The sequence below is a fragment of the Martes martes genome (genome assembly GCF_963455335.1).
Source record: "Martes martes genome assembly, chromosome: 2".
Taxonomy (NCBI): Eukaryota; Metazoa; Chordata; class Mammalia; order Carnivora; family Mustelidae; genus Martes; species Martes martes.
Window position 1 is genome coordinate 138765736 of NC_137889.1, and position 24748 is coordinate 138790483.

Sequence of the window (24748 nt, forward strand, 5' to 3'; positions counted from 1 at the left end):
CCCTTGGTTTACAAATGTCCTAGAGATCTACAAACAAAGAAGTTACATTAACAATAGCACAATTTCCAGAGGCAAATAACTCAGTTCCTCAAGCCTTAATGTCCCCTCCATAAACAAGACTGAGGGAGGCTGGGGTAGAAGGAAATGTAAGTAAGGTTAAGTTTCTTCTATACCTAAATCTCACTAACAAAGACGCTTGATAGCAGGATTGTGACATCCCACCAGGAATCTCCCAACTATCTTGATGTTAATGGCTTGCCAAAAGACAACATTGATCAAGCCGCAAGACCTCCGATATCCCTGCACCTTGTAGGCCCTCTTTAGCATATGAAAGCTCCGTTGAAACCTCCCTTCCCTCACCTTCCCCCAACCGCAGGTACAGAACCTGCCATCCCTCACAACCTGAGGCAGCAGCTCTTCCTGCCCACGGGTCCTGTCCCCGTGCTTTAATAAACCACCATTTTGCACCAAAGATGTCTCAAGAATTCTTTCTTGGTCATCGGCTCTGGACCTCAGCCCACCGAACCTCACCTAGGTTCTAGAACTTCATCATTACCACCAAACGCAGGGACACAGGGCACAAAGCTGAACTGTTGGACAACTCTAGGGGTTGTTACCACCACTCCTGAGCCTAGGGAAACAGAAGCTATAAAGATCACCACTGCCTCCTGGAGAAGCAACCTGCAATGTGTTGCATTTCAGGGTCTCTCAACCAGCACGCTGCCACTGCCCTCAGTGAGGACATGCTGTACTGATTCATCCTCTAGTGTCTTTTGCACTGCAGCTCGCCACTGCCTCCAGTGGTGGCAAGCAGCATTGCCATGCCTTCCAGTGACTCTCCCTCTGCAGCTCACCACTCCATCCAATGATGGAAACCTGCACTGCTGGACCTCCCAGTGTCTCACAGTACAGCTTGCAGCTCCCTCCACTGGTCTCAAGTCATACTGGCACGTCTTCCACCATCACTCAGGCTGCAACTTAACACTGCCTCCAGTGGTAGATATCCGCACTGCCTCTCCTTCCCACTCCTTGCACTGTATCTCTGCACTGCATCCATCATTGGGAAGCACCAGTGGCCTGTCTTCCAGTGTCTCACCCGCTGTAGCTCAGCACTGTGTCCCTTGGCTTCAAGCTGAACTGTGCCATCTTTCAGCATCTGTTGCACTGGAGCCTACCCCCAGTGGTGGAAAGCTGAATTATGAGAGGTACTTGATGGCATGACAGTGCAGAATTCTGTCACTGGAGGCAGTGTAGAGCTGCATTGCAAGACCCTGGAAGAAATGGGAAGGTCGGTTCCCGCCACTGGAGGCAGGCGTTAGCTGGAATGCAATGCATGCCAGAAGGTTTGCAGTGATAATCTTCAGTGTGAGACAATTAATGGTGTGCCTGTGCAGAATATGGCCACTGGAGGCAGTGAGAGGGCCCCCACTGTTGGAAACGAGTTTGCTGCAAGTTTTGGGCCAATTCTCATGAGGTTTCTACTCAGATCGATATTGATTTGCGTAGAAAGCTCATGAGAATTTGCCCACGTTGTCTGGCAATTCGGTCCATGCCCTCAGCATTTGGGAATAATTCTCGGGAGATTCAGGCCAAGACATCATGGAATTATGGGCCAATCCTGGGAAATTCCCGTGAGGGCCCCTGTCGTGGGAAGTGAGTTTGCCAGAGGTTTCTGGCCAATTCTCATGAGCTTTCTACCCAGATTGACATAGATTTGGGTAGAAAGCTCATGAGAATTGGCTGGTGTTGACCGAGGATTCAGGCTGCAAGACTGCTAAGGGTTTCAAACGGGTTCTTCCAAGGTTTGGACCAAGATGTTGCTGGTTTACAGCAGAGGCTGAGCAATTCCCCTGAGGGCCCCTGCACTCTAGCAGAGGCTGAGCAATTCCCCTGAGGGCCCCTGCACTCAGAAGTGAGTTCTGGAGGTTTCTGGCCAATTCTCATGAGCTTTCTACCCAAATCGGTATCAATTTGGGTAGAAAGCTCATGAAAATAGGCCACATTGGTGATTTGGGCCACATGCAATCAGCATTTGGACTGAGTTCTCTAAGATTGGAGCCAAGACATCGCCAATGCGATTCTCCTGAGGGACCCCCAACTCAGAAGCAGGTTCGCTGGAGGTTTAAGGCCAATTCTCATGAGCTTGCTACCCAAATCCATATCAATTTCAATTTGGGAAGAAAGCAATTCTCACGAGCTTTCTGACAGCTTTTCGTGAGAACAGGCCCCCATTGTCTGGTTATTTTGGCCATGCCTGCTCTGCCTTTGGAAGGAATTCTTGTGAGGATTGGGTGGAGACCTCGCTAAATTACAGGCCCAGCCCACCTGATTCCCCTAAGGGTCCCACTGTCAGAAGAGGGTTTGCAAGAGGTTTCTGACCAATTCTCACAAGCTTCTTACCCAAATTGACATTGATTTGGGGAGAAAGCTTGTGAGAATGGGCTCATGTTGTTGGGTATAGAGGCAGGCAAGTGCTGAGCTTGTGAAACAAGTTCTTGAGAGGTTTGGGCCAAGAACTTTCAGGATTACAGGACGAACTTGTGTGATTCCCCTGAGGTCACCTACCATCAGAAGCAATTTTGCCAGAGGCTTCTAGGCAATTTTCATGAGCTTTCTCCTGAAATATGTATTGATTTAGGCAGGAAGCTCGTGAAAATTGGCCAGAAACCCCCAGTGAGCTCACTTCCCATGGTGGGGACTTCCAGGGGAGACGCCAGGGCCCGCCCATGGTCCCACATGGTCATGGACCAAACCTCCCGAATGCATATCAAAAGCCGCTTGCCCATGAAGCCAGAATCACCCTATTATGCCAGCCAATTCTCACAAGCTTTCTGCCCAAATTGATATTGATATCAATTTGGGCAGAAAGCATGTGAGAACTGACTGGAAAATACAGGTGAACTTGCTTCCAGCAACAGGGGCCCTCAGGGGAGCTGCCTGGGCCTGGCTGGATGTCCCGTGTATTACAGCCCAAACCTCTTGAGAACGCACACCAAATGCCAGGTTCTTGGGTGGCTTAAATCACTGCAGAATGTTAGCAAAACCGGCTCTAACTCAGCAGCCTTGGGAGCCTGCCTCAGCACTGGTAGATCGGGACTGCCATGACCTTAGGCCATAAAACTAACACTATGTTGGGTTATCCACCTTCAGTGCCCAGAGGTCTGGCTCCCAAGCCCTTCATATAGGGGATATCTGAGCCACACCCTAGGACTTCGCCTGCCACCCACAAGAAAACTGTGCCATATGGAGCTGCGCAAAATTCTCAATGCAGGAGAACTCTGCATGCACCCCTGAGACCAACAACACCTTCAGTGCCTGCCCCCCCAGAAACAAATCAAAAGCCTGATGGTCAATTTGAGCCCCTCCCTCAACTCAGCCCCCCAGAGAGCACATCTCAGTGGGGGCCTTCAGGGGAGCCCCTGGGCAGTTGCAACAAGAACCTAGAGTAAACACAATCCAAACCTCGCGTGTGCACGTGGACCAAACCACCTCACAATATCAGTTAATTCTCATGAGCTTTTTGCCCAAATCATTACCAATTTGGGCAGAAAGCTTGTGACAATTGGCTGGAAAGCCCTGGCGAATTCACTTCTGGAGGTGGGGGCCCTCAGTGGAGCCACCTGGGACTGCCCATGGTCCTGCTTGGTCATGGTCCAAACTTCATAAGAACATGCTCCAAACCCCAGGTGCAGGCTGCCCAGAACTCTGGAGAATGCCACAAACTCACCCTCCTCTCAGCCTCCAGAGGAGCCTGCCTCAATGCTGGCAGATCAGGCCTGCCATGCCCCTAGGCCCTAACCCTAATCCTAGGATGGGTTTTCAGGCTTCTGTCCCAAGAGGCCTGGCCCCCAAGCCCTCCTTATTGGGACCCCTGAGTCACACCCCAGGAATCAGTCTGCATCTCAGGAGGAAACCATGCCAGCTGAATCAGCACAAAACCTTCAAAGTGAGAGAAACCTGCATATTCCACTGAGGACACCACCACCTTCAAGAACCCCCCGGGGCACAAACCTGGATACTAATACGCTGTCTGAGTCCCGCCCTCAACTCAGCCTCCCAGAGAGCCCACCTCAGGCTGGCAGATCAGGCTGGAATGCCCCTAGGTCCTAACCACAACCCTAGGTAGGATTTTCTGGCTTCTAGCCCCAGAGGCCTGGCCCCAAGCCCTTGAGATTGGGAACCCCTGAACCATATGCCAGGACTCCACTGCCACCCAAGAGGTCAATGTGCTGTTTGGAGCTGCACAAAATCTTCAGAGCCAGAAACCTGCATGGCCCCCTGAGGCCAACCCCAACTTTGGTGCCCCCTGAATCCCAAACATGAGCCTAATGCTCTGTCTGACCCCAGTCCTTAACTCTGCCCCTTGGGAGCTCACCTCAGTGGGGTCCTTTGGGGGGCCATGTGGACCCGGCCTATGGTCCAGGACAGTCACGAAATGAACCTAATGAGAAAGTACTCCAAATGACGCACGTGCATGTGGTCCAAATTGCCACAAAAAGCCAGCCAATTCTCAGGAGCTTTCTGCCCAAATCGATATCAATTTGGGATATTGTCCTGGAGGCCAGGGGTATGGCTAAGGTGTCCCCAGTCTGGAGGGCTTGGGGGCCAAGCCTCTGGGGATGCAAGCCTGAAAACCCAAACTAAGTTTGAGGTTAGGGCCTAGGGGCATTGGAGGTTAGGGCCTAGAGCCATGGCAGCCCAATCTTCTGGCACTGAGGTGGGATCTCCAGGGGACTGAGTTGAGAGCAGAGGTCATGCGAAACATCAGGCTCTGGGTTTGTGTTCAAGAGGGGCACCAACTGTGGGGAAGGCCTCAGGAAATCATGCAGGTTTCTTTCGCTCTGAGGGTTTTGTGCAGCTCCAAATGGCACGTTTTCCTCCTGGGTGGCAAGTCACGTCCTGGGGAATGGTTTAGGTATCCCAAATCTGGAGGCCTTGGGAGCCAGACCTCTAGGGACTAAAGCCTAAAAGACCAACCTAGTGTTAGGAAAAGGGCCTAGGGGCATGGCGGGTCAGATCTGTCAGCAATGAGGCAGGCTCTCCATGGGGTTGAGTAGAGGGCATGCTTGCCCACACTCTGGGGTGATTCAAGCCATGTACACCTGGAATTTAGAGCACTTTCTCACAGGGTTTGGGTCGCCACTGCTCAGGGTTATAGGCCAGGCCCCGGCGGCATCCCTGAGGGCCACCATCACTGGAAGCGAGTTTGCCGATGGTTACTGACCAATTCTCACGAGCTTTCTGCCCAAATTGATGTCAATTTGGGCAGAAAGCTCGTGAGAATTGGCGGGCATTGTGCAGCAATTCACTCCTGGTGTTTGGAGTGCTTTCTTACTAGGTTCTTGTTGTGACCATCTGGGACCACAGGCTGGCCCACACGGCTCCCATGAGTGTCTCCACTGAGGTGAGCTCCCTGAGGGCAGTGTTAAGGGCAGGGGTCTGGCTGAGCGTCAGGTTCCATGTTTGTGGCCGGGAGGGGGGCAACGGTGGGGGTGGCCTCAGAGGGTCGTGAAGGTTTCTCCCACTCTGAGCATTTTCTGTAGCTCTGAACAGCACAGCACAGTTTCCTCCTGGGTGGCAGGTGATGTCCTGGGGTATGGCTCAGGGGCCCCCAATTTGGAGGGCTTTGGGGCCAGGTCTCTGGGGATGGAAGCCAGAAGAGCCAACCCAGGGTTAGGGTTAGGGCCTAGGGGCATGTCAGGCCCAATCTGCCAGCACTGAGATGGTTTCCCATAGGGCTGAGTGGAGGGCAGTGGTGGCCCGTGTTCTGAGGTGATCTGGGCCACACACACACCTGGTGTTGGGAGTGCTTTCTCCTATGGTTCTGGCCACTACCACCCAGGACCATGGGCAAGGCCCAGGAGGCTGCCCTGAAGGCATCGCAACACTGCCTCTAGTGGCCGTAAGAAGCATTGCAAAGCCTTCCCGTGTCTCTCGCACTGCAGCTGACCTCTTCCTGCAGTGGCGTGAAACGACACTGCCCCTCCTTCCAGCGTCTCACACTGCAGCCTATCACTGCATCCAGTGGTGTGAAAGGGCATTGCAGTGTTTTCCAGCACCTCACACAGGAGCTCACCACTGCCTCCAGTGGGGCAAGCTGCAGTGTCACATTTCCTTGCTCCTTTCATAGTGCAGCTCACCACTGCCTCCAGTGGCGGTGATAAGCACCGCAAAGCATTCCAGCATCCTTCCCACTGCAGCTGACCACTGCCTCTCCTTCCAGCATCTTGCCCTGCAGCTCACCACTGCCTCTAGAGGTAGGAAATGGTGCTGCCACTCCCGCAGCTCAGCAGTGCCTCCAGTGGCAGGATACTTCCCTGTCACTCCTTCCAGTGTCTCCCATGGCAGCTCAGCACTGCCTCCAGTGGCGACAAGCTGCACAGCCATGTCGTCCATGGTCTCACATGCATCTCAACACTGCCTCTCTTTGCCACCGGAAGCACTCAAATCCTTCTGGCATCCCTCGCACTGAAGCTGACCACTGCATCCAGGAACAGGAAACCATGATTCCATTTCTTCCAGGGTATCACAATGTGGATCACAACTGCCTCCAGTGCCTGCAAGCTACACTGGCACATCTTCCAGCAGCTCTCCCAATGAAGCTCAGCACTGCTTTCAGTGACAGACTTCTGCACTGCCATGCCATCCAGCAGCTCTCATCACTCATCTTTCCACCACTGGAGGCAATGCTGAGCTCCAGCGAAACAGATGCTGAAAGATGAGGCAGTTCTGCATGCTGCCAAGGGAAGCAGTGCTGAGCTGCTGTGGGCAAAATGCTGGAAGATGTCACTGGAGCTTCCCAACAATGGATGCAGTGGACAGACACAATGCAAGGCACGGGAAGGCGAGGTGGTGTGGACTCCCTCCACTGGAGGCAGTGTTGTGTTGCAGTCTGAGGGACAGTGGAAGACGTGCCAGTGTGGCTTGAGACCAGTGGAGGCAGTTGTGAGCTGCATTGCAAGACGCTGGAATTCCAGGCAGTGCAGGTTCATGCCAGTAGAGGTAGTGGTGAGCTGCGGTTCAAGAGTCACTGGAAAGCATGGAAATGCTGGAAAGCATGGAAAGCATGGAAATGCTGCTTGCCACCACTGGAGGCAGTGACGAGCTGCAGTGTGAAAGATGCTGGAAGAGGAGTCAGTGCAGCCTGCTGGCTCTGAGGGCAGTGGGGAGGTGCTGGGTGAGAGATCCTGAAATGTGAGGCACTGCAACTTGTTTTTACAAGATGGAGTGTTGAGCTGAAGACTCTGTTTCCCCAGGCTCAAGAGTGGTGGTAACAGCCCCTGGAGTCATCCAACCACTCAGCATTGTGCCCCATGTCCCCAGGTATGGTGGTAATGGGCTGTCAGGATGGTGCAGGAGGGGTCTCTGGTGGGGGTCTGGGGCCAGGGGGAACCAAACCTGAATCATTTTGCATTTGCAACCAACGAGTTGAACGTTTTTTTGAAAGAGTATATTCGCTTGTCCAAAAAGGACAATGGCATTGGTCAACCGTACAAGGAAGTTAATTACACCTTAGAGACAAGCATGTGTCTCCCCTACTCCAAGGAATTGGAGCAGATGTGCAGGCCTTAGGTCGGAGGTGTCTGCTTATCCCCAAGTGACAACTATCTTCACTCTGGCTCCATGAGTCCTGAAATTTTGAAATCAGCATCAGAGTAAGTCATGCAGTTTGTCATGGGATGTCAGCATTCATAGAAAGCAACAGGTATGTTGGGTGCAATGTCACTTCCACATCAGGATGGGAGGTAAAACTTCTCTTCCTGGGCTTTTCTCTTGTCTCTAGGGGAGGCACAAAGTCAAACTGAAGCAGCTGTCAGATATCAAGAGTGGGTGCCAGAGTTCCTGAGTTCCCCTGCAGGTAGAACTTGGCAGGGGCTCCCATTTTCTCTGTTCATTTCTGGCTTACGAAGGTATCTGGAACATCTTTTTCCTAGGCAATCACTTTGATTCAAAAGGGAAGATGAGATATACTCAGTGTGTTTTCAACACAGAATGTGTTCCTTCATCTAACAGTGTTTATTCCATTAGGCCTAGGCTGTGGTGGAGTGGCCAGCATCTAGAGTTAGGTAGCTGTTTGTGGTCAGATAGAGACTTGGATGATGTCTTGTCCTTTGTCAAAGGTGATGTATCCTAACTGATTCATCATTTCATCCAAAGAGTTACAGTGAGGGTAGAGGGAAAATTCAAAATGATCCCAAGGAGGCTTTGATGATTTACAAGTGAAGCGTGACTTTCTAGTTTCACTTAATGGATCATCTAGATAGTTGGACATGCCATATTTTCTCTGCAGTATCATTTGTGGTGAAGTCAGAAGGAGAGTCTTTGGGAATACTCCTGGATAGAGGCATGCTGGTGGCTTCAAGGAGTTTGGCATCAGGAACTCGGGGGTGAATTTCTGTAGCTGCTTGCCTAAAGCTGGGTGAGTCAGGTTATCCCACAGGTTTTCCATTTCCTCCTTAGGAAATTGCTGGCAAGTAAAGTTCTGCTTAGAGCAGAACCCTCCTGCACTGTTGGTGGGTATGCAGGCTGTTGTAGCCACTGTGGAACCTAGCCCCTAACCTAGGGCCACTGAAGAACCAAGGGTCACATCCATTGTTTAGAGCATTTTCTCACTAGGAGTGTGTTGCAACAATGCGGGAACTCAGGCCAGGACCACAAGGCCCCAGCTGATGGGAGCTGTCTGGGGGCAGTGTTGAGGGAGGGAGTCCAGCTGAGATCAGGCTGTGCTGGTGGCCCAGTGGGGTACTGAAGATGGGAATGGACTCATGGGGACATGCAGGGTTCTCCTGCTCTGAGGGTTTTGCACATCTCCAAATGACACGGGTTCCTCCTAGGTGGCAGGCGGAGTCCTGGGGTGTGGCTCAGGAGTCCCCAGTCTGGAGGGCTTGGGGGCCAGGTCTCTAGGGACAGAAGCCTGAAAACACAACCTAGGTTTAGGGTTAAGGCCTAGGGGCATGGCAGGCCTGATCTGTGGGCATTGAGGCAGGATCTCCATGGGTCTGAGTTGAGAACAGGGGTCATGCAGCATGTCAGGCTATGGGTTTGTGGCCAGGGGGTCCCTGAATTTAGGGTTGGCCTCAGGGAAATACACAGGTTTCTCCTGGTCTGAGGGGTCTGTGCAGCTCTGAACGACAGAGTTTTCATCTGGGAGGCAGACGGACTCCTGGGGTGTGGCTCCAACATCCCCAATCAGGAGGGTTTGGGGTACAGGCCCCAGGGGACAGAAGCCTGAAAACACAACATAGGTTTTGTGTTAGGGCCTAGAGGTATGGCAGGCCTGATCTGCCAGCACTGAGGCTGGCAACCCAGGAGGCTTAGTATAGGGAGGGTTTGGCCACATGTGTGCCTGTCTTTTAGAGCAATTTCTTGCAGGGTTCGGGCCTCAGCCACTAGGAACCTCAGGCCAGGCCCAGGTGGCTCCCCTGAAGGCCCGTGCAGCCAGAAGGGGGATTTCCAGCCAATTCTCCTGAGCTGTCTGCCCAAATCATTATCGATCTGGGCAAAAAGCTCAGGAAAATTGACTAGTATTGTGTGGTGATTCAGACCACACTCGAGCCTGCTGTTTAGAATGCTTTCTGGCTTAGGTGTGCATTGCGATCATCCAGGAACTTGGGCCTGGGACACGTGGCTCCCATGAAGTCCCCCACTGAGGGCAGCTTTCCAGGGACAGAGTTGAGGGAGGGGCTCAGGCTGAATGTCAGGCTCCGTGTTGGTGGCCTGGTGGGGTGCCAAAGATGGCAGTGGCCTTGGGGGGGCATACAGGTTTCTCCCACTCATAGAGTTTTATGCAGCTCCAAACAGCATGGTTTCCTCCTAGGCGGCAGGCAGAGTCCTGGGGTGTGGCTCAGGGATCCCCAGTCTGGAGGGTTTAGGGACCAGACCTCTTGGGACAGAAGGCTGAAAAAAGAACCTAGAGTTAGTGTTAGGGCCTAGGGGCATAGTAGGCCCAATCTGCCAGTGCTGAGGCAGGATCCCTGGGGGTCTGAGTTGAGGACAGGTGTCACACAGTGAGTCAGGCTCCACAATGGTGGCCAGGGGGCCGCGATTTAGGGGTCGCCTCAGGGATGCAAGGAGGTTTCTCCCTGTCTGAGGGTTCTGTGCAGCTCCAAACAGCACAGCTTCCATGTGGTGGCAGACAGACTCCAGCGCTATGGCTCTGGGGTCCCCAATCTGCAGGGCTTCTGAGGCAGGCCCTGGGGGACGGAAGCCTGAAAACCCAACCTAGGTTTCAGGTTTGGGCCTAGGGGCATGGCAGGCCCAATCTGCCAGAGCTGAGGTGGGGTCTCCTTGGGGATGAGTTGAGGACATTCATCTGGCACTGTGGCAGAATCTGGGTTTGTGGCCGAGGGATCACCAATGGTGGGAGTGGCTTTAGGGGGGCATCCAGGTTTCCCCTCTCTGAGGATTCTGCGCAACTCCAAATGGCACCATTTTGCCCTGGGTGGCCAGCAGAGTGCCGACATGAGACTCAGGCTTCTCCAATCTGGCGGGTGTGGGAGCCAGCCTTTTGGGCATGGAGGCCTGTACACCAGACCTAGGGTTTGGCTTAGGGCCTAGGGGCATGGCAGGCCTGATCTGCCCATGCTGAGGTGCACTACCCTCAGGGCTGAGTTGAGGTCATCCATCCAGTGGCATGGCAGAATCAGGGGTTTATGACCAGGGCAATGCCAATGGTGGGGGTGGCTTTAGGGAGGCATGTAGGCTTCATCCCCGCTAAGGGTTTTGTTTTCATCTGGGCCATCCTCGGTGAGGGTGGCCTCAAGAATACATGCGTGTTTCTCCCAGTCTGAGGGTTCTGGGCAGCTCTAAATGGCACGGTTTCCTCCTGAATGGCAGGCGGGATCCATAGGTGTGGATGAGGGGTTCCCAATCTGGAGGGCTTTTTAGCCAGGTCTCTGGGCACAGAAGCCTGAAAACACAACCTAGGGTTTGGGTTAGTGATTAGGGGTATCCAGGCCCGATCTGCTCCCGCTGAGGGAGGAACCCCAGGGGCTGAGTCTAGACGGGGATCAGGAAGCACGTCAGGCTGTGAGTTTGTGGCCGGGGTGGGAGTCGAGGTTGGGGTGTCCTCAGGGAAGCATGCGGGTTTGTTCCATTCTGAGGGTTCTGCACAGGTTCAAATGGCATGGTTTCCACCTGGTTGGCAGGCAGACTCCTGGGGTGTGGCCCAGAGGTCTCCAATCTGGAAGGACAGTGCCAGGGTGGCTTTAGACCTGTGGAGGGGGTGTGAGCTGCACTAGGAGCCTGTGGAAGACCCGGCAGTGCCAATTCACGCCACAGGAGGGAGTGGTGAGCTGTGGTGCGAGACCCTGGAAGGCATGGCAATGCTGCTTGCCACCACTGGAGGCAGTGGCGAGCTGCACTGGGAAACACACTTGAGGAAGAGTCAGTGCAGCCTGCTTGCTGGCTGTGAGGGCGGTCAAGAGGTGCTGGCTGAGAGACGTTGAAAGATGAGGCTCTGCAGCTTGTTTTTAGAGGAGGGAGTGGTGAGCTGAAGACTGTTTCCCCAGGCTTAAGAGTGGTGGTAACAATCCCTGGAGCCAGGTCCCCACTCAGTATTGAGCCCCGTTGCCCCCAGGTTTGCTGGTAATGTGCTGCTAGGATGGTTCAGGAGGGTCCTCCCAGTGGAGCTCTGGAGCCAGGTGGAAACCAAACCCAACTCATGGTGCATTTGGAACCGAGGAGTTGAGTGTTTGGAAGAGTATATTTGCTTTTCCAAAAAGGACAAGGCATTGGCAGGCTTTAGAAGGAAGTTAATGACCACTTAAGACACAGGCATGTGTCTCTCCTTCTCCCAGGAATCGGAGCAGGTGTACAGGCTTTAGGTGGGAGGTGCCTGCTTATCCCCACCTGACAACCCTTCTTCACTCTGGCCCCACGAGAACCGAAGTTTGGAAATCAGTGTCTGAGTCAGTCGTACAGCTTGTCCCAGGACGTCAGCATTACAGAGAAAACAGCAAGCCCATGGTGCACAATGTCACATCTATGTCAGGATGGGACGTAAAACTTCTCTTTCACCCCAAACATCCTGGGTTTTCTCTCATCTCCAGTGGTGCCCCAAAGTCACACTAATGCAGCTGTCAGCAATGTAGAGTGGCTGCCAGAGTTCCTGAGTTTCCCCTGCAGGGATCACCTGGCAGGGGATCTCATTTTCTCTGTTTATTTCTGGCTTACAAAGGTATTTGGAACATCTCTTTCCTAGGCAATCCCTTGGATTCTAAAGGGGAGATGAGATGGACTCGGTATGTGTTTGGAACCTAGAATGTGTTCCTTCATCTAACAGTGTTTATTCCATTGGTCCTAGGCTGTGGTGGAATGGCCGGCATCTAGAGTGAGGTGGCTGTATGTGGTCAAATAGAGGCTTGGAGGATGGCTTCTCCTTTGTCCAAGGTGATGTGTCCTAATGGAATTGACTTTTCTATCCAAAGAGTTCCACTGAGGGCAGAAGAAAAATTCAAAAGGATTCCAAGGAGACTTAGATGATCGAAAAGGGAAGCTTGACTTTCTAGTTTCACTCAGTGGACCATCTAGAGAGTTGGCCATGGCATCCTTTCTCTGCAGTTTCATGGGTGGTGAAGTCAGAAGGAGAGTCTTTGGGAATTCCCCTGGATAGAGGCATTCTGATGGCTTCCCAGGGCATGGCATCAGGAACCCTGGGGTGAATTTCTTTGGCTGCTTGCGGGACACTGGGTGAGTCATGTTATCCCCCAGATTTTGTTTCCCCCTTAGGAAATTGCTGGCAGGGAATGTTCTGCTTCAAGTGGAACCCTCCTGCACTGTTGGTGAACATGTGGGTTGTTGCAGCCACTCTGGAAAAGAGTATAGTGGTTCCTCCAAAACCTAAGAACTGAACAACCCTGGGATTCAGAAACTGCTCTCCTAGGTATTTCCCTAAAGGGCGCAAAAATGCACATTCAATGGGGTACAACCACTGTGATATTTACAGCAGCATTATCAACCATAGCGAAGTGATGGAGGGAGTCCCAATGTCCATTCACTATAACATAGATATATAATCTCCCACATCTTCTTAATGGAGTAGGAGCCAGGTTCCAAAAGAATGAAATCTTACCATTTGCAAGGATGTGGATGGAGCTAGTATGGACTTAGCTAAGCAAAATCAGTAAGAAAAGACCAATAGCCTATAATTCGACTTCTATGGAATTTCAGAAAGAAAGCAGATGAACATAGTGAGGGGAGAAAGATAGGCTAATGAGCAAACAGACTCAACCTTAGAGCAGAAACCAAAGGTTGTCCGAGGGCAGGGGTGGGGAGGGGAAGGGTTAAGTGGGTGACAGCTGTTAGGGAGGGTACTGGTTGTGATGAGCTCCGGGTGTTCTATGCAGGTGAGGAATCATGAAATTCTACCCCTGAAGCAAAGGAATGAACACTGCATGGAAACAAACTGGAACTGAAGTCAAGGAAGGAAAGAAGACCATGTTCTACTTCATGAAGGGTGAGGTAAAAATGGAGTGATTTTCGCTCTCCTGTTCTGTCGATGATCATTTTCAATCACACTGTGGTAGGATACACTAGTTTCTGATTGCATAAGGAGCCCTCAGAAAGCTGCCAGGAAAGATTCAGATGTCAGAGCATGTCCATGTTCCATCAATATGTTCCTTCCAGTTTGCCCAGGTGCAAAGGTAAGTGGAGAGAAATAGGGCAGAAGAGGAAAGGAGGTGTGAAGCATTCAGGAGATAGGCTTCCCCCTTTCTCATGACAGCCTTGGGCCAGTGAAACTTGAGAAGCAGGAGCGGGGGGGGGGGGATCCCAGAGCTTTGAGGCAGACAGGTCTGCCTAAAGCTAACAGGGGCCCCTGAGAAGAGCTTAGCTAGAGGCGTGGCAGGCCTGAACTGCTGGTCTGGAGATGGGTTCCCCGAGGAACTGAGTTGAGGAGGGGGGATCAGGCGGTGCATCAGGCTCCGGGTTTGTAGCCAGGGACTGCAGAACGTGGAGGAGTCCTCATGGGGGCATGCAGGTTTCTCCGGCTCTGAGGGTTTTGTGCAGCTCCAAATGGACTGGTTCCCTGCTGGGTGGCAGTCAGACTCCTAAGGTGTGGCTTCAGGGTTCCCAATCTAGAGGGCTTTGGGGACAGGCCCCTGAGGAAGGAAGCTTGAAAACGCAATTTAGGGTTAGGATTATGACCTTGGGTCATGGCAGGCCCAATCTGCCGGCACTGAGGTGGGCTCCCCTTGGGGTTGAGTTGAGGGAATGCAACCGGCAGTGCAGCAGGATCGGGGTTCCTGGCCATGCGAACTGCCGAGTGTGGTGACGGCTTTAGAAGGGCATGCTGGTTTCTCCCTCTCTGAGGGAACTGCGGAGTTCCAAACAGCACGTCCCCACCCCCCCAGCCCCCCACCCCCACGGTGGTCGGATTCCTGGGTTGTCGCAAAAGGGCACTTAATCTGGGGATTTTGGGGGCCAGGCCTCTTGGGATAGAAGCCTGAAAACAGAACCTAGAGTTATGGTAAGGGCCTTAGGGCAAGGCAGGCTTGATCTGCCAGTGCTCTTGCGGGCTTCCCAGTGGGGTGACATAGGGATGGGCATCAGGCAGCATGCCAGACTCCGAGTTTGTGTCCAGGGAGGCTACAGAAGCTGGGGGTGTCCTCAGGCTGACATGCAGGTTTCTCCCACTCTGAGGGTTCTGCAGAGCTCCAAAGGGCACGGTTTCCTCATGGCTGGGGGTGCAGTCCTGGGGTGTCACTGAAGCGTCCTTAATCTATGCCAGTGTGAGTCTCAGAGTTGCCCATCAGCGGGCTTGGGGGAAAAGGCCTCTGGTCATGGAAGCCTATACACCCCACCTAGGGTTAGTGTTAGGGCCTAAGGGCATGACAGGCCCAATGTGGCGGCGCTGATGCAGGCTCCCCTCAGGGCTGAGTCCAGGGCATGCGATCGGCGGCACAGCAGAATCCGGGTTGATGGCTATGGAGGCCTCTCATGGTGGGGGTGGCTTTAAGGGTCTTGAGGTTTCTCCCCATCTGAGGGTTTGGTGAGCCCCAAACCACAAGATTTCCTCCCACATGGTGTGTGGAGTCCTGTGGGTTCATTCAGTTGTTCTTAACCTGGGGGACGTGGGGGCTGGGTCTCTTTCGATGTAAGCCTGAAAACCCAAACTAGGGTTATGGTAAGGGCCTCGGGTCATGGGCTTGGAAATTGCAGTACCATTTCTCCCAGTGCTGAGGTGGGTTCCCTGGTGGGCTGAGTTGAGGGCGGGCCCCAGGCGGGGGGTCGGATTCCAGGTTTGAGTCCAGGGGGTCACAGATGCTGGGGGTGACCTCAGGGGGCATGCAGATTTCCCCGCTCTGAGGAATCTGCAGCTCTCACTGGCACTATTTCACTCTAGGAGACTGGGGTGTGCCAGCATGAGTCTCAGGCATCTCCAATCTAGCGGATTTGGGGGCCAGGCCTCTGGGTATGGAAGCCTGTATACCCCACCTAAGGTTACGCTTAGGGCCTAGGGACAAGGCAGGCCCAATTTGACAGCGCTGAGGTGGGCTCCCCATGGGGCTGAGTTTAGGACATTCATCTGGTGATCCTGAAGAATCAGGGTTTGTCTCGGGGAGGGGGGTGATGGTAGGGGTGGCTTTAGGGGGACATGCAGGTTTCTTCCCCTCTGAGTGTTCAGCGCAGCTCCAAATGACACAGTTTCCATCTGTGTGGAGGGCGGATTCCTGGGGTGTCACTCAGGGGTCCTTAATATGGAGGGCTTGGGGTCCAGGACCCTTGGAATTGAATCCTGAAAACCCAAACACGGGTTAGGGTTAGGGCCCTGTGTCATTGCAGGCCATATCTGCCGGATCTGAGGCAGACTGCCCTCAGGGCTGAATTGGGGGCATGCTTCCGGCGTCACAAGTATCTGCTTTGTGGCTGGGGGGGGCCGCGATGGTCAGGATAACTTTATGGGTGCATGCAGGTTTCAACCCCTCTGAGGGCTTGGCACAGCTCTAATCGGCATGAATTCCTATCACGTGGAATGTAGAGTCATGGGGTATCACTCAGATGTCCTTTATCTGGGGGGCTTTGGGGACTGGTCCTTGGAATGGAAGCCTGAAAACCAAAACTAGGGTTAATTTAGAACCTAGGGGCATGGCAGGCCAGATCTTCTGGCACCAAGGCAATCACCCAGGGGCTCGGTAGCAAGAGGTGTTGGACTCACATCACCTGGCATTTAGACGGCTTTCCCACAGAGCTCGTGCCGCAACCACTCAGGACCCAAGTCTAGGTAAAAGTAGTGTCCCTGCAGACATGCGCCACAGGAAGAGAGTTCACCGGGGGTTTTCGGGCCAATTCTCATGAGCTTTCTGCCCAAATCGATATTGATTTGGGCAGAAAGCTCGTGAGAATTGCCCTGCATTGGACAGCAATTTGGACCACACTGTCACCCATGGACTAGAGCGATTTCTTGCTCAGTGCGTATTGCAGCTATCCGGAAAATGGGCCGTGACTGCGCTGCCCACCCGAGGGCCCTTGTGCATGGGAGCTTTCCTGGAGCAGAGTTGAGGGAGGGGTTGTGGCTGGGGGTTACCTCCGACTTTTCGGCTCGGTGTGGTGCCAAATGTTGGGGATGGCCTCAGTGTGGGCATAAAGGTTTCTCTTGCTCTGAGGTTTCTCCACAGATCCAAAAGGCACAGTTTCCTCCTGGGTGGCAGGTGGACTCATGGGGTATGACTCAGGGTTCCCCAATTGGAGGGCTCAATGGACAGACCCATGGGGAAGGAACACTGAAAACACAACCGAGGGTTAGGTCCAGTGCTTAGGGGCACAGCAGGCCTGAACCGCCAGCACTGGGGTGGGAACACTAGAGGGTGAGAAGCAGAAGGCTCTGCCTTTGCTCATGCCTGACTCATAGAGGGCATTCTCCTACAATTCTGGCTGCAATCACTGGGGTCCCGGGCCAGGCCCAGTTGCAGGCCCTGCAGACATACGCCACAGGAAGCGAGTTTGCCAGGGATTTTCTGGCCAATTCTCAGGAGCTTTCTGCCCAAATCAAAATCGACTGGGGCAGACATCTCCTGAGAATTGGCCGGCATTGGGTGGCCATTCTGGCCACACTGTCACCAGTGGTCTAGAGCCCTTTCAAGTTTGATTCATGTAGAGACCCCCTAGGAAATGGGTCGTGACCACATGGATCTCTGAGAGCCCCCAGCTCAGGGGAGCTTTCTCGGGGGAGAGTTGAGGGAGGGGTTGTGGCTGGGTGTCAGCCTCTGAGTTTTTGGCCCAGTGTGGCTCCAATGGTGGCAGATTGCCTTGGGGTGGGGGTGGGGCATGGAGGTATCTCCCACTCAGGGTTTTCTGCAGCTCCGAAAGTCAGTTTCCACTTAGGTGGCAGGAGGACTCATGGGGTGTGTTTCAGGGTTCCCCCAGTTGAAGGCTCGAGGGACAGGACCCTGGGAAAGGAAGAATGAAAAACCAAGTAAGGGTTAGGCCCAGGTCCTAGGGATATGGCAGGCCCCATCTGCCAATGCCAAGGAGGGTACCCCAGGAGCTTGAGGAGCAGGAGGCACTGGTCTGGCATGCACCTGACTCACTGAGGGCTTTCTGGCAGGGTTCTAGCCGGGACAACTCGAGATCCCGGGCCAGGCCCAGGCGGCGGCCCTGTAGACATGAGGCACATGAAGCGAGTTCGCTGGGAGTTTTCTGGCCAGAAACCCATAGTGGACTCTCTTCCTGTGGCACATGTCTGCTGCGCCACCTCCTGAGCCTGGCCTGGGTTCCCAACTTGTCAAGTCAAGAACCCTGCGAGAAATCCCTCTATGAGTTAGGTGCACTCCAGATCAATGGCTCCAGCTACTTAGCCCCCTGGGGTGCCTGCCCTGGCGCTGGCAGATTGGGCCTGCCATGCCCCTCGGTCCTGGCGCTAACCCTCTGTTGGGTTTTCAGTTTTCCTTCCCCAGGGTCCTGTCCCTCAAGCCCTCAAATTGGGGACCCCTGAGTCATACTGCATGCCTGCCTGCCACTCAGGAGGATTCCATGCCACTTGGAGCTGCAGAAAACCCTCAGAGCGAGAAAAACTTGCATGACCTCCTGAAGCTACCCCCAACATTCAGCGCTACAACAGGGCATAAATACAGAGGCTGATGCCCAGCCAGAACCCCTCCCTCAACTCTGCCCCTGGAAAGGTCCCTTGCACGTGGGCTCTCAGGGGAGCTGTGTGGGTCCTGCCTATGTTTCTGGATGGCCTATAGACACATAGTGACAAAACGCTCTAGACTGCAGGCACCGGCGCAGCTCGAATCACCACTCAACACCGGCCAATTCTCATGAGCTTTCTGTCCAAATCAATATAGATATGGGCAGAAAGCTTGTGAGAACTGGCTGGAAAACACCTGGTGATCTCAAGCTTCCTGCGCAGGGTCTGCAGGGCTGCTGACTGGGTCTAGCCCGGAGTACAGAGTGGTTGAGGATGGAGCCCTGTGAGAAAGTCCTCTGTGAGCCAGGTGCATGCAAGACCAATGCCACCTACTACTCAGCCACCTGGGCTGCCCACCCTGGTGCTGGACATTTGGGCCTTCCATACCCCAGGCCCAGGCCAGAACCCTGCAAGAATACCCTCTACGAGCCAGGCACACATGAAGCCAATGCCTCCTGCTACTCACCCCCTGAGGTGCCTGCATCGGCACTGGCGGATCATGCCTGCCATGCCTCTAGGCCCTGGCACTAACCCTCGGCTGGGTTTTCAGTCTTACTTCCCCAGGGTCCTGTCCCTCAAGCCCTCAAATTGAGGAAACCTGAGCCACACTGCCTGTCTACACCTGCCACCCAGGAGGAAACCATGCTCCTCAGAGCTGCACAAAACCCTCAGAGTGGGAGACACCTGCAGGCTCCCACAAGGCCATCTCCCACCTTTGGCACCCCACTGGCAACCAACATGGAGGCTGAAGCCCAGCCGTACCCCCTCCCTTAACTTGGCCCTCAGAAAGCTTCCCTGCATGGGGGCCTGTGTAGAAACCATGTGCGCCCTGCTGGTGTTACAAATGGCCATATCATGCACATAGTGAGAAAGCGCTCTAGACCACGGTCGCCAGCATGGCCCCAAACGCTGCCCAATGCCAGACAATTCTCATGAGCTTTCTGCCCAAATCATCTATTTGGGCAGAAAGCTCATGAGAATTGGCCGGAAAACCCCCGGTGAACGCTCTCCATCGGCAGATATCCACAAGGCCATCGCCTGGTCCTAGTCTGGGGTCCTGAGTGGTCAAAGCCCGAAATCTGTGAGAAAGCCCTCTATGATCCTGGAGCATGTGAAGGCAGTTCCATTCACTCCTCAGCCCCCTGTGGTACCTGCCCTGATGCTGGAAGATCAGGCCTGCCATGCCCCTAGGCCCTGCCCTGAAATCTTGGTTGGGTTTTCAGGCTTCCGCTCAGGGGCCTGTCCCTCAAGCCCTGCATGTTTGGGATGCCTGAGCCACACCTCATGACTCTGCCTGCCACCCAGGAGGAAACTGCCTTTCGGAGCTGCACAAAATCCTCAAAGTGCGATTAACCCGAATGCCCCCCCTGAGGCTACTCCTCACCTTCCACGCCCCACCGGGGCTGCAAACACGGAGGCTGACACCCACCCAGAACCCCTCCCTCAACTCTGCCCTTGGAAAGCTCCCCTGACAGGCCTCCTTGGGGGATCCGCAAGGGCCCGGCCCATGCTCCTGGATGGCTGCGAAACACACCTAGTGAGGAAGTGCTCTGGACCGTGGGCACCAACGTGGCCCGAATCGCTGCCCAACACCAGCCAGTTCTCACGAGGTTTCTGCCAAAATCGATAAAGACTTAGGCCAATAGCTCATGAGAATTGGCCGGAAAACCCCTGGCGAACTTGCTTCTTGCAGTGCACGTCTTCAGAGCCACCGCCTGGGCCTAGTCTGGGGTCCCGAGTGGTCGCAGCCCAAACCCTGGGAGAATGCCCTTTATGAGCCAGGTGCACATGAGGCCAATGCCTCCTGCTATGCAGTCCCCTGAGGTGTCCACCGGGGCTGGCAAATGGGGCCTGCCATGACCCCAGGCCCTGGCCCCAACACTTGGTTGGGTTTTCAGGCTTCCGTCCCCAGGGGACTGTCCCTCGAGTCCTCCAGATTGGGGACCCCTAAGACACACTACATGAATCCACATGCCACCCAGGAGAAAACTGCTACACTCTGATCTGCACAAAACCCTCAGAGTGGGATTAAACTGCATGCACACCCTGAGGCCACCCCCCAACCTCAATGCACTGGGCCGCAAAAACTGAGGCTGAGGCCTAGCCGAAACCCCTCCCTCAACTCTGCCTCCAGAAAGCTTCCCTGCGTGTGGTCCCTTGGGGGAGCCGTGTTGGTTCGGCCTGTGTTCCCGGATGGCTGCGGCACACACCTAACAAGAAAGTGCTCTATATCGTGGGCACCAGTATGGCCCGAATCGCTACACAATGCTGGCCAATTCTCATGAGCTTTCTGCCCACATCGATATCGATGTGGGCAGAAAGCTCGTGAGAATTGGCCAGAAAACCCCAAGCGAACTCCCTTCCTGTGGCACATGTCTGCAGGACCTCTGTCTGCACCTAGACTGGGGTCCCTAGTGGTTGCGGCCCAAACCCTGCTACAAAGCCCTCTCCAAGCCAGGTGTACATGAGTTCAATGCCTCTCGCTACTCATACTCCTGGGGTGACTGCCTCAGCGTCGGCAGATCGGGCCTGCCTTGCCCCTAGGCCATAACAGAAACCCTAGTTTCAGTTTTCAGGCTTCCATTCCAAGGGTCCTGGCCCCTAAGCCCCCAGATAAAGGACCTTTGAGTGACACCCCAGGACTCTGCACACCAAGTGATTGGAACCCGTGCTGATTGGAGCTGCACCAAACCCTCAGAGGGGGAGAAACCTGCATGCCCTCACAAAGCTACCCCAACCATCGGCGGCCCCTCTGGCCATAAAGCGAGATACTTGTGATCCTGGACATATGCCCCCAATTCAGCCCTGAGGGCAGCCTGCCTCAGAGCTGGCAGATAGGGCCTGCAGTGACCCAAGGCCCAACCCTAACCCTTGTTTGGGTCTTCAGGATTCCATTCTGAGGGGCCAGGCCCCCAAGCTCACTGGATGAAGGACCCCTGAGCAACACCTCAGGAATCCACCATTGGATGGTTGGATGGTTTCCATCCAGCCTTGCCATTTGAAGCTGCACCAAGCCCTCAGAGGGGGAGAAACCTGTATATCCCCCTAAAGTCACCACTACCATCAGCGGCCCCCTGGCGACAAACCCTGATTCTTCAGGGTCACCAGATGAATGTCCTAAACTCAGCCCCGAGGGGAGCCTACCCCAGCACCATGATATCAGGCCTGCCATGTCCCTAGGCCCTAACACTAACCCTAGGTAGGGTGTACAGTCTTCCATACCCAGAGCCCTGACCCCAAAGCCCACCAGACTGGGGATGCCTGAGACTCACACTGACATGCTGCCAACATCCTAGGATGAAATGGTGCCATGGGGAGCTGCGCAGAAAACTCAGAGCGGGGGAACCTGCATTCCCTCCAAGGCCAACCCCAGCATCTGTGTCCCCCTGGATGTAAGCCCGGAATCCGATGTGCTGACTGATGCCCACCCTCAACTAAGCCCACTGGGGAGCCCACCTCAGCACCAGCAGATCAGGCCTGCCATTCCCCTAGGCCCTTTCTGTAACCCTAGTTATGGGTTTTCCTATTCCATAATTCCTAGTTATAGGTTTTCCTGAAAACCCTAGTTTGCGTTTTCAGGCTTCCATCCCAAGATGGAATGCCCCCACATCCCCTGGATTAAGGACTACTGAGTGACACCACAAGACTGCACCCGCCACTTGGGAGGAAACCTTGTGGTTTGGAGCTCCACTGAATCCTCAGACGGAAAGAAACCTTCAAGCCTCCCTAAAACCACCCCCACCATGAGAGGCCCCCATGGCCATAAAACCGGATTCTGCTGTGCCACCGATCGCATGCCATCAACTCAACCCTGAGGAGAGCCCACATCAGCGCTGGCACATTGGGCCTGCCGTGCCCTCAGGCCCTAACCCTAACCCTAGGTGAGGTGTACAGGCTTCCATGCCCAGAGGCCTGTCCCCCAACCCCTCCATATTTGACACCTCTGAGACTCTAGCTGGCATAGATAAAGGATGCCTCAGTGACACCCCAGGACTGTGCCCCCCGCATTGGAGGAAAGCCCCCCACATTGGAGGAAAGCCCTTTGGAGCTCTGCAGAACCCTCAGAGTGGGAGAAACCTGCATGTCAGCCTGAGGACACCCCCAGCTTCTGTAGCCTCCCTGGACACAAACTCGGAGTCTGGCATGCTGCCTGATGCCCATCCCTATGTCACCCCACTGGGAAGCCCGCAAGAGCACTGGCAGATCAAGCCTGCCTTGCCCTAAGGCCCTTACCATAACTCTAGGTTCTGTTTTCAGGCTTCTATCCCAAGAGGCCTGGCCCCCAAAATCCCCAGATTAAGTGCCCTTTTGCGACAACCCAGGAATCCGACCACCGTGGGGGTGGGGGGCTGGGGGGGTGGGGACGTGCTGTTTGGAACTCCGCAGTTCCCTCAGAGAGGGAGAAACCAGCATGCCCTTCTAAAGCCGTCACCACACTCGGCAGTTCGCATGGCCAGGAACCCCGATCCTGCTGCACTGCCGGTTGCATTCCCTCAACTCAACCCCAAGGGGAGCCCACCTCAGTGCCGGCAGATTGGGCCTGCCATGACCCAAGGTCATAATCCTAACCCTAAATTGCGTTTTCAAGCTTCCTTCCTCAGGGGCCTGTCCCCAAAGCCCTCTAGATTGGGAACCCTGAAGCCACACCTTAGGAGTCTGACTGCCACCCAGCAGGGAACCAGTCCATTTGGAGCTGCACAAAACCCTCAGAGCCGGAGAAACCTGCATGCCCCCATGAGGACTCCTCCACGTTCTGCAGTCCCTGGCTACAAACCCGGAGCCTGATGCACCGCCTGATCCCCCCTCCTCAACTCAGTTCCTCGGGGAACCCATCTCCAGACCAGCAGTTCAGGCCTGCCACGCCTCTAGCTAAGCTCTTCTCAGGGGCCCCTGTTAGCTTTAGGCAGACCTGTCTGCCTCAAAGCTCTGGGATCCCCCCCCCCCCCGCTCCTGCTTCTCAAGTTTCACTGGCCCAAGGCTGTCATGAGAAAGGGGGAAGCCTATCTCCTGAATGCTTCACACCTCCTTTCCTCTTCTGCCCTATTTCTCTCCACTTACCTTTGCACCTGGGCAAACTGGAAGGAACATATTGATGGAACATGGACATGCTCTGACATCTGAATCTTTCCTGGCAGCTTTCTGAGGGCTCCTTATGCAATCAGAAACTAGTGTATCCTACCACAGTGTGATTGAAAATGATCATCGACAGAACAGGAGAGCGAAAATCACTCCATTTTTACCTCACCCTTCATGAAGTAGAACATGGTCTTCTTTCCTTCCTTGACTTCAGTTCCAGTTTGTTTCCATGCAGTGTTCATTCCTTTGCTTCAGGGGTAGAATTTCATGATTCCTCACCTGCATAGAACACCCGGAGCTCATCACAACCAGTACCCTCCCTAACAGCTGTCACCCACTTAACCCTTCCCCTCCCCACCCCTGCCCTCGGACAACCTTTGGTTTCTGCTCTAAGGTTGAGTCTGTTTGCTCATTAGCCTATCTTTCTCCCCTCACTATGTTCATCTGCTTTCTTTCTGAAATTCCATAGAAGTCGAATTATAGGCTATTGGTCTTTTCTTACTGATTTTGCTTAGCTAAGTCCATACTAGCTCCATCCACATCCTTGCAAATGGTAAGATTTCATTCTTTTGGAACCTGGCTCCTACTCCATTAAGAAGATGTGGGAGATTATATATCTATGTTATAGTGAATGGACATTGGGACTCCCTCCATCACTTCGCTATGGTTGATAATGCTGCTGTAAATATCACAGTGGTTGTACCCCATTGAATGTGCATTTTTGCGCCCTTTAGGGAAATACCTAGGAGAGCAGTTTCTGAATCCCAGGGTTGTTCAGTTCTTAGGTTTTGGAGGAACCACTATACTCTTTTCCAGAGTGGCTGCAACAACCCACATGTTCACCAACAGTGCAGGAGGGTTCCACTTGAAGCAGAACATTCCCTGCCAGCAATTTCCTAAGGGGGAAACAAAATCTGGGGGATAACATGACTCACCCAGTGTCCCGCAAGCAGCCAAAGAAATTCACCCCAGGGTTCCTGATGCCATGCCCTGGGAAGCCATCAGAATGCCTCTATCCAGGGGAATTCCCAAAGACTCTCCTTCTGACTTCACCACCCATGAAACTGCAGAGAAAGGATGCCATGGCCAACTCTCTAGATGGTCCACTGAGTGAAACTAGAAAGTCAAGCTTCCCTTTTCGATCATCTAAGTCTCCTTGGAATCCTTTTGAATTTTTCTTCTGCCCTCAGTGGAACTCTTTGGATAGAAAAGTCAATTCCATTAGGACACATCACCTTGGACAAAGGAGAAGCCATCCTCCAAGCCTCTATCTGACCACATACAGCCACCTCACTCTAGATGCCGGCCATTCCACCACAGCCTAGGACCAATGGAATAAACACTGTTAGATGAAGGAACACATTCTAGGTTCCAAACACATACCGAGTCCATCTCATCTCCCCTTTAGAATCCAAGGGATTGCCTAGGAAAGAGATGTTCCAAATACCTTTGTAAGCCAGAAATAAACAGAGAAAATGAGATCCCCTGCCAGGTGATCCCTGCAGGGGAAACTCCGGAACTCTGGCAGCCACTCTACATTGC